General features: G+C 32.9%; 1 pseudogene; it reads right to left on the bottom strand.

Annotated features, from left to right (window-relative positions):
- Positions 1-280: 280 nt before the first annotated feature.
- LOC11446479 (cation/H(+) antiporter 20-like) lies at positions 281-8,716 on the bottom strand (annotated as a pseudogene).
- Between the last annotated feature and the right edge of the window lie 7,739 nt (positions 8,717-16,455).

The raw sequence follows: 16,455 nt of genomic DNA, 5'->3' as shown, positions 1-16,455 counted from the left end.
AGTTTATAGTCCACGGAAAATTAGGTCGTATATTTGGTAGGTAAAACTTTTTTTTTGTTGAAGTTTTTTTTTTTTGGTAAGTAAAACTTAGATAGTAATAAAAAAAATGCAAAAATATTTTACTTGTTGAGGCGCAGGTTTAAATATGTAATTTCTCATTTCTTAGCACTTAGTGTATGTGAATTTTGTCGTTAGGTTCATATGAACCAAAAAAGTAAAAGAAAATTAGGTTGCAATTGTAATTTTTTTTAGAGAAACTAGTTCATACAATGTACAACCCTTCATAAAGAAAATATTTGTAACTTTTATTGAATTTAATCGTTAAGATTGATGCACCCAGTGGTTCTAATACTAACCCGCCAAAATGAAAGGACAATTACATATTTACTTACAAGTGATGTGATTTCACTATAGAGAGGAAATTTATTTGGTTTGGAGTTTCTCTCATTTGCGAGAAATAACGTTGCTACCTTGGATTTGTCTCGTCTCCAATGACCTATGTAACAAACAACAGCTAGAATGCTTAAAAATAATAAGTAATTACATTGCATTTACTATAGTGATTTCATGTCTTCCAGATGAAACCTCTACAACATTCTCATCATGCACCTTGACCGTGTACATTGGTGCATCTTCTGTTAATGTCACATCATGTTGTTGAATAACAAGTATTGATGACACCATTTTGCGTCCTGTTGAGGATGTTAAAATGTCTCCTATGGGACCTAACTCTGCATGTTCAGCTCTCCTCTCTGCTAATTCTGCCACCATAATCGACGGAAACCGACCCTTCCCAACAACTATGAGATCGTAATCTGTGTTTTCCCCTAATGTTATCACCTCCTCCACAATGTTGGCACCACCCTTCTCGATATACTTCACTGTTTCACCACACTTTCTTCGACCCTCCATTGCCTTTTCATCCAACTCCTGCAATTAATTAACAACAGTGTCTACATGAAAATATTCAAATTGTACACATACATGATGACTAGACATAAGTAAGCAAGCTGATTCCTTTGAAATGAAAAAACTCTGAAAATAGTTGGTAAGTATATAAATATGCTCAAGAATAAATTAAAGTTCACTTAAACATATATGAGTGTAATGTTAATACATTGAAAGTGTAACAAATTTTACAAGATGTCTATCAAAGTATCAATCACTCATGTATGTACTTTAGAATTAATTCCGAATAAAGTCAAATATTTTCAATGATCAAACTACTTTGATCATTTGATTGTGTAAAAAATATTTATAAAATCATAAACATGTTTACTAAGGCAGTGATTTGTTTTTATTCTAATTTCTGAAAATGTGTCAAAAGTAGTCCTCCAGCCAACTTTGGACTGATAAGCTATAATTTCCTCAATTAGTGCTAAAAACATACTTAACACTAAATTTATTTGGAGCATTACCTGTTCTATTTGTCTGTTCATTTTTGCGACTGAGAAGCTATAACTTTCGTCGGTATTTTGGTAAGGTGATTGGAGTAAAACTATATTATTACCGATCATCTCATTTTGCTTAACGAACCTTACAACGGTCACTGCAATAGCCGGATGTTCAGCCATTATCTTTCCCAACTCTAGAGCCTCGCGATCATCAGGCCCACCAAAAAACACAATGCATATTCTTTGGGCTATACTTCCGTCTAAGCCCAAATTCTTCGATCCAAGCCCATACCCTCTATCCACAAGCACACCCACGGAGCAAGGAGCATTCTTTAGTACCCTTTTGTTCACACCTATCCACTCATTTCCAGCATTCTCCGACACTGCATGGGACTCATTGTCATCTTCATCATCAACTTCTTCCATCCTCCAATGTTTGTGGAAGGGTAATATGATCAATGTCACTCTCTTTTCGTCTGCTATGTGGCATATATCCTCATGCATTGTGGAAAGAGAAGATATCGCCGTGGTGGACTGGACTATGACCTTGCCCGATTGGCTAGAGGCCTGATGAAAAGCCCCAACAATACGGCTATGCCATTCTTCACGATTGAACTGGTTGAAGAAAGGAAAACCATTTTTACGAGCACGTTGAACCATGACGATAGAAGATGAACGTTCCGTGAGCTCAACAAGCTGCATGATGAAGAGTTTGAGGAGGGAATTTTTTGTGCTACGAGTTGATTCAATGAGGTTGATGATAGATGGAATGTTGGTTGAACCGTGGATGCAAGCAAGGATTTGTAGGTCATCAACGGCATTTTTGTCCTTAGAGTTTGAGGACATGTCACCTAGCTTGCGAATTGTCTTGGTTGTGATGCCACGGCTGGTTTGTAGATTGCCATTACTAATGGGGTTGTGATGAAGGTGGTGAACAGAGCCATAAGTACCATGATTGCAAATATTTCGTCATTCAAAACCTGTAATTAAATTTAGTTAAAAAACATGTAGATGAAATTTTTTGTAGATGAAAATGTCACTACCACCTCAGGATGTACGGGAACATGTTCCATTTAAAGAGAATGAATAAATGACTTATTTGTTTAAATCTTGATTTGCATATACTTCTTAGATTAAAGATTTTACTTTTGTCCCCGTGAGCTTAGCTCAATTGATAAGAACAAATAATATATGCAAAGGTCGGGGTTAAAACCCCGCACACCAAAAAAAAAAAAAAAAGAATACATGTATTGTATTGAAGGATAGCCAAATATAGGTATAGCCTAATTAATTTTTTATAGGATTTTCATACTGTTTTTTTTCTACATTAAATAAATTATTTGAAAAAACAATTATGAAATGTATAACGCATAATAACCTATGACACATAATAGAATCAGTAATCTTAATTTCCCATTCCAAAAAAAAAAAAAATTGTTATATATCATAAAAATATACTTGGTAATGGAAAAAAAAATCTATTTGCTTTTGTCGTCACAAAATATAACGCAGTATTATAGATTAACTTTAGGCTTAAATATGTAAATCGTCCCTGTAATTTGGCGTGTTTTTTGTTTTCATCCCTGTATATTTTTTTGTTCTAAAACAACCTCTATAAGTTAGTAACTTTTTGATTTTCGTCCCTCCCGTCAACTTCCGTTACAAAAACGCACATGTGGCAAACGAAGGATGACGTGGTAGTGCCTGACGTGGCAAACTTATTGATGAGTCACACAGTGAGAGGGACCTAAATCAAAAACGAAATTTGTAGAAGGACCAAAGCCAAAGAAATAAAATTCGTAAAGGGACCAAAACCAAAACCAAAACCAAAATTCGAAATTTATAGATGGACTTGACTATTTCCAGGACCAAAACCAAAAAACGAAATTTGTAGAGGGACCAAAACCAAAAAACGAGAAGACGAAAAATTCAAATTTAATTACATTTCTTCATCTTCTTCCCACATCTTCTTCTTCTTCATTACTATCATTGTCTTCATAAACTTCATCATCATCATCAAACAAACACATAAATTCATCACTTCAAAATCCAAAAATCCATCAACTCAAAACAAGAACAAACTCAATCCAACACCTTCAATTATACATTCATGTGATAACTTCTCTTTTATTTCTTCTCACAAACAACAAAATCAAATTAAATCAGTATACTCACTGTTCAACGTGCAATTCAATTTCACACACTTTAAAATCGTTTAAAATAAAACTTATCTCAATTCAACATTCCAACATATTTTTCAATTCTATTTATTATCCATCTAGATCTTCAAATGAAAAGAATATTCATATCAAACTTAAACCTTTCTCTTATAATCCAATTTCACACAACAAACTTCCAAATCAACCGGAAAAAAAGAACACGACCCAAATGTTCGAAACAAAAATGATGAGATTAGAGTTCAAAGAATTGACGAAGAAAGCATTTGGAGTGACCAAGAAACAACAGAGATGTGAGATCAATGATGAGACGAGAGTTGGTAATGAAAAAAAAAAATCATTCTTTAGGTTTTTCAATTTGAGAATTTTGTGAATTTTTCAATATTGGAAATTCGAGCATTCATAATGAGGATTTTGTTGTTATAATTTGATTTTGATATTATCAATATGAACATTGTGGATTTTAGTGTTGAGATGTCAATCTGACCATTGTCAATGAGGATTTTGTTTGGTTTTGTGAGAAGTTGTCTATTGAGAGTGAGATGATGATTTTGAGTTTTTTTTATCTCTTTTATGAGTATTTTTTCCTGAGTTTTTTGATGAATTTATGAAGACAATGATGAAGATGTAAAAGAGGTGGAAGGAAGAAGATGAAGAAAGCTATTTTTTTCTCGCTTTTTGGTTTTGGTGCCTTTACGAATTTTGTATTTTTGGCTTTGGTCCCTCTACAAATTTCATTTTTTGGTTTTGGGCCCTCTCACTGTGTGACTCATCAATAAGTTTGCCACGTCGGCATCGTCTGCCACGCCAGACACTGCCACGTCATCTTCTGTTTGCCACATGTGCGTTTTTGTAACGGAAGTTGACGGGAGGGACGAAAATAAAAAAGTTATTAACTTATAGGGGTTGTTTTAGAACAAAAAAAGATACAGGGACGAAAACCAAAAACACGCCAAATTACAGGGACGATTTACATATTTAAACCTTAACTTTACATTGTTCTCGTGAGTTTAAGGGACAATACATAATATATACAAAGTTCAGGATTCAAATCCCGACCACCACCAAAAAATGATTAACTTCACATTTTGTTCTCTTTAAATATCTCTTGCTAATTGAACTTCTTATGACAGTGAACCATCAAAAAAATTTAGTTTATGAATATGGGAAACAAGAATATAATCAATTGATGCCAAGTCTAGAAGCTAGGTCGATCAAATGACATTTCATTGCACATGTTTTTTTTAAAAAAGCATTTAATTGCACATGTTAATACTAAGGCTAGGAAAGTGGTAGGAAATTGGAAGAGCTCGTGGCACAGCCTAAAAATAAGGATAACTCTACGGTCTTCACCTTATGGTAGTTAATATTAATTTAGTTAATTCGTAATCTCTCAATAAAAAATTATTTTAGAAGCACTTAAGTGTTTTTTTCTTAAAACTTGTCCAAAGAAAGTCTTTTTAAAACAAAATTAGAGATCACATCTTCCATTTTATATTACGGGACCATATTCGCTCTTATAATTAATTCTTTCTCCGGTCACAAATATAAACAATAAAAAAGTTATGTATGGTGTTTCAAATATAAGCAAAATGATTTAATATTTTGTTGCAAATAAAGATATAAAGATAATAAAAAAGTTATACTTTTGTCCTTAAAAATTAGTCATATATTTCCATCTAAGTATATGACTTAACCCAGTTAACCTTATTCAACACGGCTGCCGAGTTTGAACAATATTGAATCAAACAGAATCAGACAGTGACGAAAACAAAAACATTTTTGGTTAAAGAATCATCATATTATATTCCCCCCAATCAATAGCTTATATCATTAAAAATTTGAATAAATAAAATATTCTCACAATTTAGTCGGTCAGTCACAAATTCACTGCGACATTTATTTTTCCGATCATATACACTTAAACTATTGAAACTAACACCAAAATATACCAAGTCAAAGAAGTTGCGTATGAAAACAAATTTTAACTTTGCACTGCGTATGAAAACAAATGTTAACTTTGCAGACTTTGTTCAACTTCAACTTTTCATGTGAACACGTTACACGTACGTCCCAATTGTGTTTTTAGAAAATAACCTTTTTGACTATCTTTAATGAAGTCTTCCTTGCCTCCTATTTTTTATCACAAAACCTAGAACCAAATTCATGCTCAAGTAGTGTGAGACCACAACTAAAAGTTTTTTTAGTAGTGATGCATAGACCACTGATATGTAATACTTGTACACCTACATACAATTGTGAGATGTGAACATGTGGTTCCCACATATACAAAAAACTTGCATTCATTGTGTCTCACACACTCTCACAAAGGATGGTATAATGTATATATGAAGAAAATGAAGTCCATGAAACATTATTATTTTTAGGGGCCAAAAGATATATATTCACTCCATTTCTATTTTTATAAGACTTTTTTATATTTTTTTACGGATCAGACCTAATGTTTTGCTTATGTGTTCTTTTGGCAAGTAAAAATCAAATATTAGGACTAACATTATAACAAGAGTTTATTTATATTTTATTTATCAATAATTGTTAGTACTAAAATATATGTTAAAACTAATATCGTTTCGTTTTTCTTACAATTATACCCTTCATTTAATTTTTTGTTTCATTATATCATTCTTTAAATCATTGGATAAAATTGATAACCTCAATCATTTTTATTAATAAAAGCGAAAAGATCGATACGTTAACGCTTGTCTTAACGTTAACTTAGTACCTATCTTGACCCTAATAACTCATGAAACGAAACTAATAAAATGAAGGAAAATGATATGAAATGTCTTTAGAGCAGTTTATGAAATCAAAAGAAAAAACTTTGTATAGACAAGACTACTTAAAATACATCAGACACTTGTTAGTATGATGCTAAAATGAATTATGCTTAGTTGAAAACAAAAAAGAGGGGGAAAAGATTCAAGAAGCAGCTGACCTTTTTCTCTTTTCCAATGTTGAGTAGAATGAGTTCAACGAGTCCTTTGGTGTTCATGAGTACTCCAAGTGTAATTGATTCTCTAGCTGGAATCCTCCACATCAAAGCAACAACAAAAATCCCTATAATCTTCCCAGCACAGGCAACTGAAATCACTAAAACCAATAGCCCCCAAGCTTTTCCACCACTAATCTTAGTCACATCAGTTTTCAACCCACTCGAAGCAAAATAAAGTGGAAGAAGCAAACCCATTACAAAATCCTCAATTCTCTCTATCAACTTCTTCGAAAAATTACCATTTTTTGGAATTGTCAATCCAAAAACAAACGCACCAAAAATCGCATGGATCCCAATGAAATCAATTATGAATCCTGACACCATTACACCCGCTAGGGTTAAAGAAATATAAACTTCGTTTACGGCTTCATTTTCCACTGAGCATCTTTGAGCTACACGCTTCATCACAGGACTTATATATAAAAATCATCATGAAAGCAACGAAACCGGCGCCGCAGAGAAGTACCCAAACGGCAACGAGAGGGCTTTTACCGTCTCCGTCATCGGATTCTTTTCCCGCTAACGCTATTGCTAAAGCGAGAAGAATCCACGCGGTTAAGTCGTCGAATGCTGCTGCCGCCATTGCAGTTTCGCCTACGCGTGTTGTGAGAAGTTTGAGTTCAGCGAGGATTCGTCCTAAGACGGGGAATGCTGTTATTGAAAGCGCTACTCCCATGAAAACTAGGAATGTGCTGAATCCAGCTTTGTCTGCTCCGTCTATGGTTTTGCGGAAAACAATGGCGACGCCAATGCCGGATACGAAAGGAAGTGAGATTCCACAAGCTGCTATGCTGAATGCTCTTTTACCGCTGCGGCGAATTGAGTTTAGATCTAACTCGAGTCCAACAAGGAAGAGAAAGAATAGAAGACCTATGCTTGCGACGGATTCCAGCGTTGGCATGCTCCATCGAGGGAAAATACGTTGCAGGTAATCTTTGTTTCTTCCTAGAGCTGATGGTCCTAAAAGAATTCCACCCTACAAACGTGCAGTTCAAAAAGAAAACAAAAAAAAAAAAATCACTCTCAACCTATAATAAAATCACGGTAGTACCCGTGAGCATAACTCAATTGATAGGAACAAGGGTTGGGTTCGAACTCAGACTCCCCACTTATTCACTTTAAAAATGAATTCCTCACCACTAGACTATCTAATCCAAAAAAAAATCACGATATTAAAAGTCTTCATTTTCAATTGTCGTTTTAAAAGTTTAATTTCAGTAATAAATATTGTTTTGTCAAAATTATTCATAGCTATTGTTTGATATGTATAAATAAAAAACAGAGGGAGTAATGCAAAAAATACATAATTGCAAGAGGTAGGGTCTTATATTAAGGAACAAGGGGAAAGTGAAAAACAAAGGGAGTATGGATTATAAATAACTCTACATGCATAATTAATTTAAGGAAATGACATTTGTTAGCATTTTCAACCGTTAGAACATGATGTATGAATTTACAACTTTGATTAGTTATCAACTTCTATTTTTAAGATAAAGTTTTTTTCTATGAAATCTTAAGGGATATTTTGTAGACATTTGTTAGTATAACTTTTAATGTGATTAAATGAATGCAGATGTACATACAACGATCTCGGCTATGACTTTAGGTTGGCGGAGAGGTTTGAAGAGGAAAGCAAGGGAGCGGCTAACGACGAGGACTAAGGTGGTTTGAATAATGAGGAGGGGAAAAGCAAAATTGAGGGGATTATCGCCTTGCCAGATTCCATCGGAGGAAGTTTTGATTGAGGTTATGTTAACCGGCATGGTTTTGGTGCGAGATGTTTAGTTTTTGCTGGGGGAAGTCACACTCACATGGAAAAGTGCAAGAAGATGATGTTGGATCTCAATTTAATGGAGCTCGCGGGGCTTTTGAACGAATGAATGATGCATGAGGCTTATTTATAGTCGAGAGACAAAGACGAGGCTTTGACTTGGGTGCTGCTTTTGGAATTAATAAATGCGCCTTTGGCTCCGCTTAATTACTGATTTTTTATTATTAATAAATGGAGAATGTTAAATAATGCCCTTGGTGCATTGGTTAAAGTACTAACATAAGTCCTCCTGAGTTTAGCTTAGTTTGTAAGGACAATACATAAAATATGCAAAGTCCAGCGTTTGAACCCCGGCCACCACAAAAAAAAAAGTACTAACATAAGTAACTTTGCAATAAAAAGTTGTGTAATTATTGCTAAAATAAAAGTAAAAACTTGCATTTGCAAAACATAATTTATACTATTGCATTCCTTAATCATTGTCCTTAGAGCACTAGTTAGCAAAACTCTTGATAAATTACTAAAATCTTTAACTCAAACATTTAATGAATATTAAAAAGATCTCTTCTAGTTAAACAAGTCATGACAATCATTAGAAATGTATAGTCATCGGATAGGATTTTATTCGGCCCGATCACTCGAATGATTAGTTTCTACAATTACGCTAAGGTGATATATATTACGTTCACACCAAAAATATTTTCCCTCTGTCTCTAGAAAAACTACTCCCTCTGTCCATGATAAGTGAGTCATTTGCAAAAAAAAAAAAAAAAATTGACTCATTTCACTTTTCAATACAATATTAATTACTTTTTTTAATTATAACTCTAATTAATAGTAATTTCATCATTCATAATTCAATATATTTTACTTTGCATTTATGGTAAGGAGAAATGCTCTAATATTTGACAAGACACTCAAAACAATTTTTCTCTCTTTTTCAATTATATATTTTTTCTTAATACATGTGAAATTAACAAAAAGCTCACTTAAAGTGGGATGGAGGGAAATTGTCCTAAATAATTCAACTTTTCAAGCTTCAATATAACATTAGTTACTTTTTTTTCAATTTTATCGTAATATCACTTTTATCACTCTCAACATATTTTACATAATATTTATGATGATTATAAGTACATCAATAATTGATAAGGGTATTTTAGTAAAAATAATATTTTCTATTTCATTTATACAATTTTCCTAAGGAGTCCTCGGAAATGACCAAGCATGGTAATTAATTTGAGTCAAGATCCTTTCCATTTTGTACCCTCTTCATTTCTTCCATTTAGAGAGATATAAACTCAAAAAAAAATGAAAAAAGAAAAAATAATTAATGGTGGTGGGACCCACTTAATGGTAAGATCCATTAACTATTTTATATGTCTATCTTTCTCCAAATTGTATACTCGTTTTATTTTTTCAAATAGAGAGGATTCTAACTGGGGGTCTTCGCGGTGCGGTTCGGCTCGATTATGAGGCAAAAATTGAACCGATCCAAAAAAAATAAAATATGTACGGTTCGGTTGGTGCTAAAAAATATATCCGAACCGATCGGATCCAATTTAACACGGTTTAATTTGAATCGGTTTTCGGTTATCCAAATTGTAAACAAGTGATAGCAATGCTCTTATTAAAAATAAATTTTGAGAGAAGCTTTTTCCTCTGCTGTACACATATAAAGTATAAGTACGATTTATAGTAATTTCTTTTTTCTTTCATATATTAGGTTGTAGAAAATTATTTCCTAATCCTATAAGTTGTGGGATTTTTTTTCATATATTACACATTGTGTATATATAAGTTGCTGCAAACATTTGGTATACATATGCAACAACTTTTTCTTTCATATAATTGTATAGCCTATAGCAATTGATTAAGCAAATATCATGTAATTATAAAGAAACTTTTGTAACCTGTAATAATAAAAACAAATTGCAACTATTAAAGAAATTTTTGACTAGTGTTTGGAGTGTTGGCAGATTAAGAAATGAACTATCTAATTCTTAAACACGCGTGAATGAATTAAGGCTAAAATATGTATTTCATCCCTGCAAATATAGTCATTTGAAATTTCATCCCTGATCTTACTAATCCTTCCATTTTGTCACTGCAAATATTAAGCATTTGAGAATTCGTCCTTATCTCGTTTGATTACTTACGTGGCATGTCATTAGTGGATGTGTCATCAAATATCATGCAAAATTACCAACTTACCCCTATCTTCTACCCTCATTCTCCTTCTCTTCTTCTTCCCGCTCCCCCCTCCCTCTCACTCTCATTCTGTTTAACAACCACCACCCACGCACTCCTTCTCCCTCCGTTTATCCCACGGCCGCGTCGGAGATTCAACAAGCCTGCAAAGCTATCAGATTCCTATTTCCACATCGTAAACCTTTCTCCCATAATTCAATTTCTCAAAAATCCTCACTTTAAGCTTCACAATTCCAATTTCCCTCTTTCTCTTTCATTTTAATTTTCCCAAAAGTTTCAAACTTTGCATCTGGATATTTTCAATGTGTTAATCCTCCCTACTTCCAAACTGAATTACGATTTGTATGGAACAATTTTTTTGCATCTGGGTATTTGCACAAATCGATTGTTGTGGAACAATTTTTTTGTACAAATTGATTGTTATTACGCAAATGAATTACGTTTCCAGATTTGAGGAACAGTTCAAACAGAGAGAGATTCAAGGAAATAGTGCAACAGAGAGAGAGGGGGAGGTGTAGATCGAACATGGAGAGATGGAAAGAGAGATGTGGATCGAAATGAAAGGAGAGGGAGAGGAAGAAGATGAGTACGGTCTTCAGAGAGAGAGAGAGGGAGGTGCAGATCAAAATGGAAGGAGAGGGAGAGGAAGAAGAAGAGAAGGAGAATGAGGGAAGAAGGCATTGGTAATTTTGACATTTCAATTTTGTCTTTGTTCATTAAGGGTAAAAAGGTCAATTCAAGTGTTATTTGTTGACTAATCATGGTCTTCTACCAATCAGCTTATGCCACGTCACTTCTATGTCACTAATGACATGCCACGTCAGTAATCAAACGAGATTAGGACGAATTTTCAAATGTTTAATATTTGCAGTGGCAAAATAGAAGAATTAGCAAGTTTATGGATGAAATTTCAAATGACCTATATTTACAGGGATGAAATGCATATTTTAGCCATGAATTAAACAGCAAAAGTTGGTGACTGAATGAATTAAACACCTCAAATTTGCTTGTTCACTTAATAGGTACCACTCGTTCCTTTTACAATTCCTTAATTCTCACTCACGTCTTAGTAAACTAATCAAAATCAAAAGTCTTCGTCGAAGCCAAATATGTAACCAACAAAATTAAATGAGGCACTGAAACTTTCAATCAAGATACAATGATTGAAAATCTGATTATTTTTTTCGGCACAATGTTGACTATTTTTTATGCTTATGATGAACATGAATTAGTGGTAAAACACCTGATTAGAATCAGAGTTGTAATACAAAATATACGAACCCTGTAAAGAACAGACGAGACCCTGCTATTGACATCAAAGTAGAAATATGAATGAAAAAAAGGCTTGCCTGCTTGGTAGTTGGCTAGTTGCGTTGGTAATTTGATGAGTTATTGAAGAGTTTAAGTTAACAAATTGTAATGGACCGGTCTAGAGAACTAGAAGAGTCTAGTAACATTATAATAAGTGTGGTTCGGTTCGGTTTGGTCATTAAGTTATAAACCGAACCGAACCAGTCGGATTTTTATCTATATGGCCTAAACACATCCAAAAAAAATCAGTTTTTTGCGTTTTTTGATTTTTTTTGAATCAGTTGACGGTTTTTTTTTTGGATCGGTTCGGTTCTGAACACCCTAATTCTAACCCAATTAATTGATTTGTGAGAGGGGAGTAAATAAATTAACATAATTAAATATTCATTAGGATTCTATTCAGATTCCAAAATGTTTTCGAAGAAAAAAATATTCAAATCAGAATATTCAGTACGGATTCTATTCATATTCCAAAATATTTTTGAAGAAAATAGTATTCAAATTAGTTTTCAAAATTTTACAACATTTTTAGGTTGTATTTTAAACATACTCCCTCCGTCTCAAATTGTATGACGTTTTGGGCATTTCGCACATATTAAGAAATGCAATTAATATTGTGTAGAAAATAGATATTATGAGTTGTTTTACAAAATTGTCCTTAATAAATAATATGGGAAAGATAAATGAAGGATTAAAAGAAGAGGGAGTAATAATTAATTAAGGTTATAATTGGAAAAGTAACATTAATGTTGCATGGGTATTGTAAAACGAGATATAATTTGGGACAAATTTTTTCTCCTAAAGCGACATACAATTTGAGACGGAAGGAGTATTAATTTTACGCATTTAAATATTATTTTTTAGGCATTTTATTAAGAAAAATATAATCCTCCGTAAAAATTGAACTTTAATAAAAAAAATTGCAACTATGCCATGATATGATCAGACTATGACTTTTGAAAATCTTTTAAATGTGACACTAATATAAAAAAAATTGCAATTACACGCAATGTCATGATCCCTACTTTTTTTTAAAGGACGCCATGATCCCCTACTTGAAAAAAGTCAACTATTACCAAAAATTCATAATTCAGGTCCTATTCATCTCATTGTGGATTATAAATAAAAGGAGAATGCTAACCATTAGTTTGGAGAGTTAAGATCTTCTTCATTTGTCAAAACAAATTAAAGAAAGATAGGCACATAAAAAAAAGTAAATGTTAACTTGTGCCCTCAAAAGCACAAGTTAATGATCAAATATAGAAAAAACTTATTGAAATGTGTGCATTGCATTTAATATTTAACTTTTTAATCATTTAAATACACAAAAGTTTAGAGAATGCTTCTTCTTTTAGGTTTCTTAACATGTGCCATAAAGGCACAAGTTAACACTACCCAAAAAGAAATAGTTGATATTTTAACTAAATGAGTCCCACCATCATTAATTACTTTATACTTTTTTCAAGATTTTTTGTGTTTTTATCTCTCCAAATGGAGGAAATTGAGACAATTGTAAAGGAGAGGATCTTGACTCGCCTTTGGGGCATTGGTTAAAGTATTAAAATAAATAAGTTTGCATTGAAAAGTGATGTATTATTGCTAAGAAAAAAGTAAAGACTTGTATTTCCAAGACAAAGTTTTTATTAATGGAATCCTTAACCATTGCATTTAAGACATTGGTTAACAAGCCCCTAAATAAAAATAGTAGGGAATCGTAACCAAATTAAAAAGATTGTGTTGAAAATTGTGAAAAAATGAGTATTTAGCTTTTTAAAGGTCAAAAAATTATTTTCAATAAAAAAAAAAAAAAAAAAACGCAAGTAGAAAAGACGCTTAACACTATCAAGATGTTGGTGAATCAATTCCTCCTTCTTATTAAATATCATGTCATTTCTCTCTTTTCATATAACTCAAGTAACAACAAACCAAACTAAGAACAAAAAAGAACGCCGCACTTTAGAAAAGTCTACTGCGTGACCAAACTGAATGAAATGATTCCAAACTTGAGAGGGAGCTTTAAACTCAAAATCGATCCACGGTTGAACTAAATTCCACAACAAACCAGAAAAGTTATAGCCAAAAAATAGATGGTAAGCTGATTCAAGTTGACCGCAACCAAGCATACAAGACTAAGAGTTAAGTTGACTGATGCCTCTTCTAATGAAATTATATTTTGTTGAACGCCGATTACGAAAAAGACGCCAAGCCAACAAAGATACCTTCAAAGGAACCGCTTTTGTCAAAGAAAATCAGAAACAATAGGACGCACAATATCTTCGGCAGATGTCAAATGTTGATACACACCACGAACGGAATAGCCATCAACCAGATCCAACCTCCAAATCCTCTGATCTGGCAAATTACCCTACACAAAAATATCCACAAGTAACACCCAACACTGTTCCACCATCTCATTCTCCCAGGCAAACAACCTCCTTCGCCACTTCCACGTCTCACCACCTTCTCCCCCGCTCCAAACTCAACACATATGGTACTAATATCGTATGATTTAACGCCAAATAAAACAACCTCCTAAACCTATTCTTAAACACCACCCCACCTAACCAATGGTCCGTCCAAAAAAATGTAGAGACCCCATTCCTAACCTCCTTGCCAATATTATCTTCAAACCCGCTTCCTACATCTGAACTGACTCCATCTCAAATCTTCACCACCTCCTTCCATCAATCAAATCCATCCCTAACACTCTCCTTTAATCTCCTTCCCTCCTCCCCATAAATTGCTAACAACACTCTATACCGCAACCCTTCCTTATCTACTAACATCCTCCAACATCATTTTCTTAATAAAGCAAAATTAAATCCCTTCATCCTCCTAACCCCAAACCTCCAACATATTTATCCAAACAAATAGAGTTCCAGTCAACTCAAAAGATTTTTCTCACATCCCCATCCAAAAAAAAACATTTTAAAATAAATTCAACCGAGGAAATTATACATTTGGGAGCCTTGAAGAAGTAAAGAAAGTAGACCGGTAGAGAGAAGAAGATAGACTCCACAAGAATTAAATGGTCCCCCAAAGATAAAATTATGCTCTTTCAACTTGACAATCTAGCCTTCAAACAATCCAGCAAATGAGCCTAAAAGTTCAACTGACGTGCATTATCACCAATAGGCAAATCCAAATACAAGAAAGGTAATCGCCCTTTTTTATAATTCAAACACTTGTTACTTCCGCTAACCATGAATCAGCTACATTCACACCCACCAACAAACTTTTAAGGATCCTCTCGAAAAATAGTTGGAATAAAGAGAACTTTCTAAGAACAAATATTAAAAAACGGTGGTAGTAATATTCAAATGAGAGCTCCCACTGAAAGATCTAGATAGATGTACTTTAATTGTGAATGCTCTTTTTCTCTTGTTGAATAATTTCTTTGTTACATGATAAATTTGTTTAAAATGACTGAGTATTGTTAAAATATAATGAATGGTAAATAAATTATTGGTGGATTTCATATAATAAATTATTTTGAGATGTTAAGTTGGAATGTTGATCCTCCAAAAATAGTTGGAATAAAGAGAACTTACTAAGAACAAATACTAGTATTAAAATACCCATACTAGTAATATTCAAATGAGCGCTCCCAATTAAAAATCTGGATATGTTTTTGGTTTAATTGTACTTTTCCCCCTATCTTTTATTAATTGTGTGATTTTACACCACTTCTTTTTTTTTAACGATTTTGCACCCATCTTTTACCAACTGCATTTTGTACTTTAATTGCGAATGCTCTTTTTTCTTGTTGAATAATGTCAATGTTCTAACTGTTTTGTTCCCACACGTCAACAGAACAATTCATGAATTTAACTTTGGGATAAACTCATAAAGTAAGTATTATATGTGTTTGTTTATGGTACGCAGAGGTGGTGGTCAAGCTCTTTAGAGTGTTTGGGCATTGACTAACTTGTGTAATCTCTGTTTGTTGTGATACTGAACTCTTGTAACTTTTAGTGGTACCCTTGGCGCAGCTTGTGCTTGGGAACTGCTGCTTAGTATGGTATATAATTTCATTTTGATTTTTTTTTTTTTAAAAAAAAAAAGTACCCTCCTATATAGAATAAAAATTTCAAAAATAAATAGTCTTAATTATAAGAAAATATAACAACTTTTAAAGTGTAGTTATTGCTTCAAAAAGTTACAGTAATTAATGATTGCATTGATTTGTATGTTTTTTTGTTTTTCTTCTTAAAATAAGGATCGAAGGGAGCAGTAATTTTGGTTTTTTGTTTTCGTGATTTTGTCGTCTTTGCATGACTCTATTTATTTTGTTTTTTTGTACATTTTTAATTCTCCGTCATATTGTGATGTTTATTTGATTAAGTTGAAATATTAGTTTTGAACAAATGCATATTCAATCAATGATGTCGTCAACGTTGTAAATTTGGATACATGAGTATTCTTGAGACTTGAATATATTCATATTGCTACGCTGCCGTTTTATACTATTAACATGGGAATTGTGAGTTTATTCGCAGATTCATCATTTTTCTTTAACAACTTTGAATTTGTATTATATCGATATACTTTATCAATTTAAAATAAACAAAATCATTT

This window comes from Medicago truncatula, chromosome 7 (assembly GCF_003473485.1).
Source record: "Medicago truncatula cultivar Jemalong A17 chromosome 7, MtrunA17r5.0-ANR, whole genome shotgun sequence".
In the NCBI taxonomy this organism is placed as follows: domain Eukaryota; kingdom Viridiplantae; phylum Streptophyta; class Magnoliopsida; order Fabales; family Fabaceae; genus Medicago; species Medicago truncatula.
Note: the sequence above shows the minus strand (reverse complement) of the source record. Positions and strands in the feature narration are given on the sequence as shown.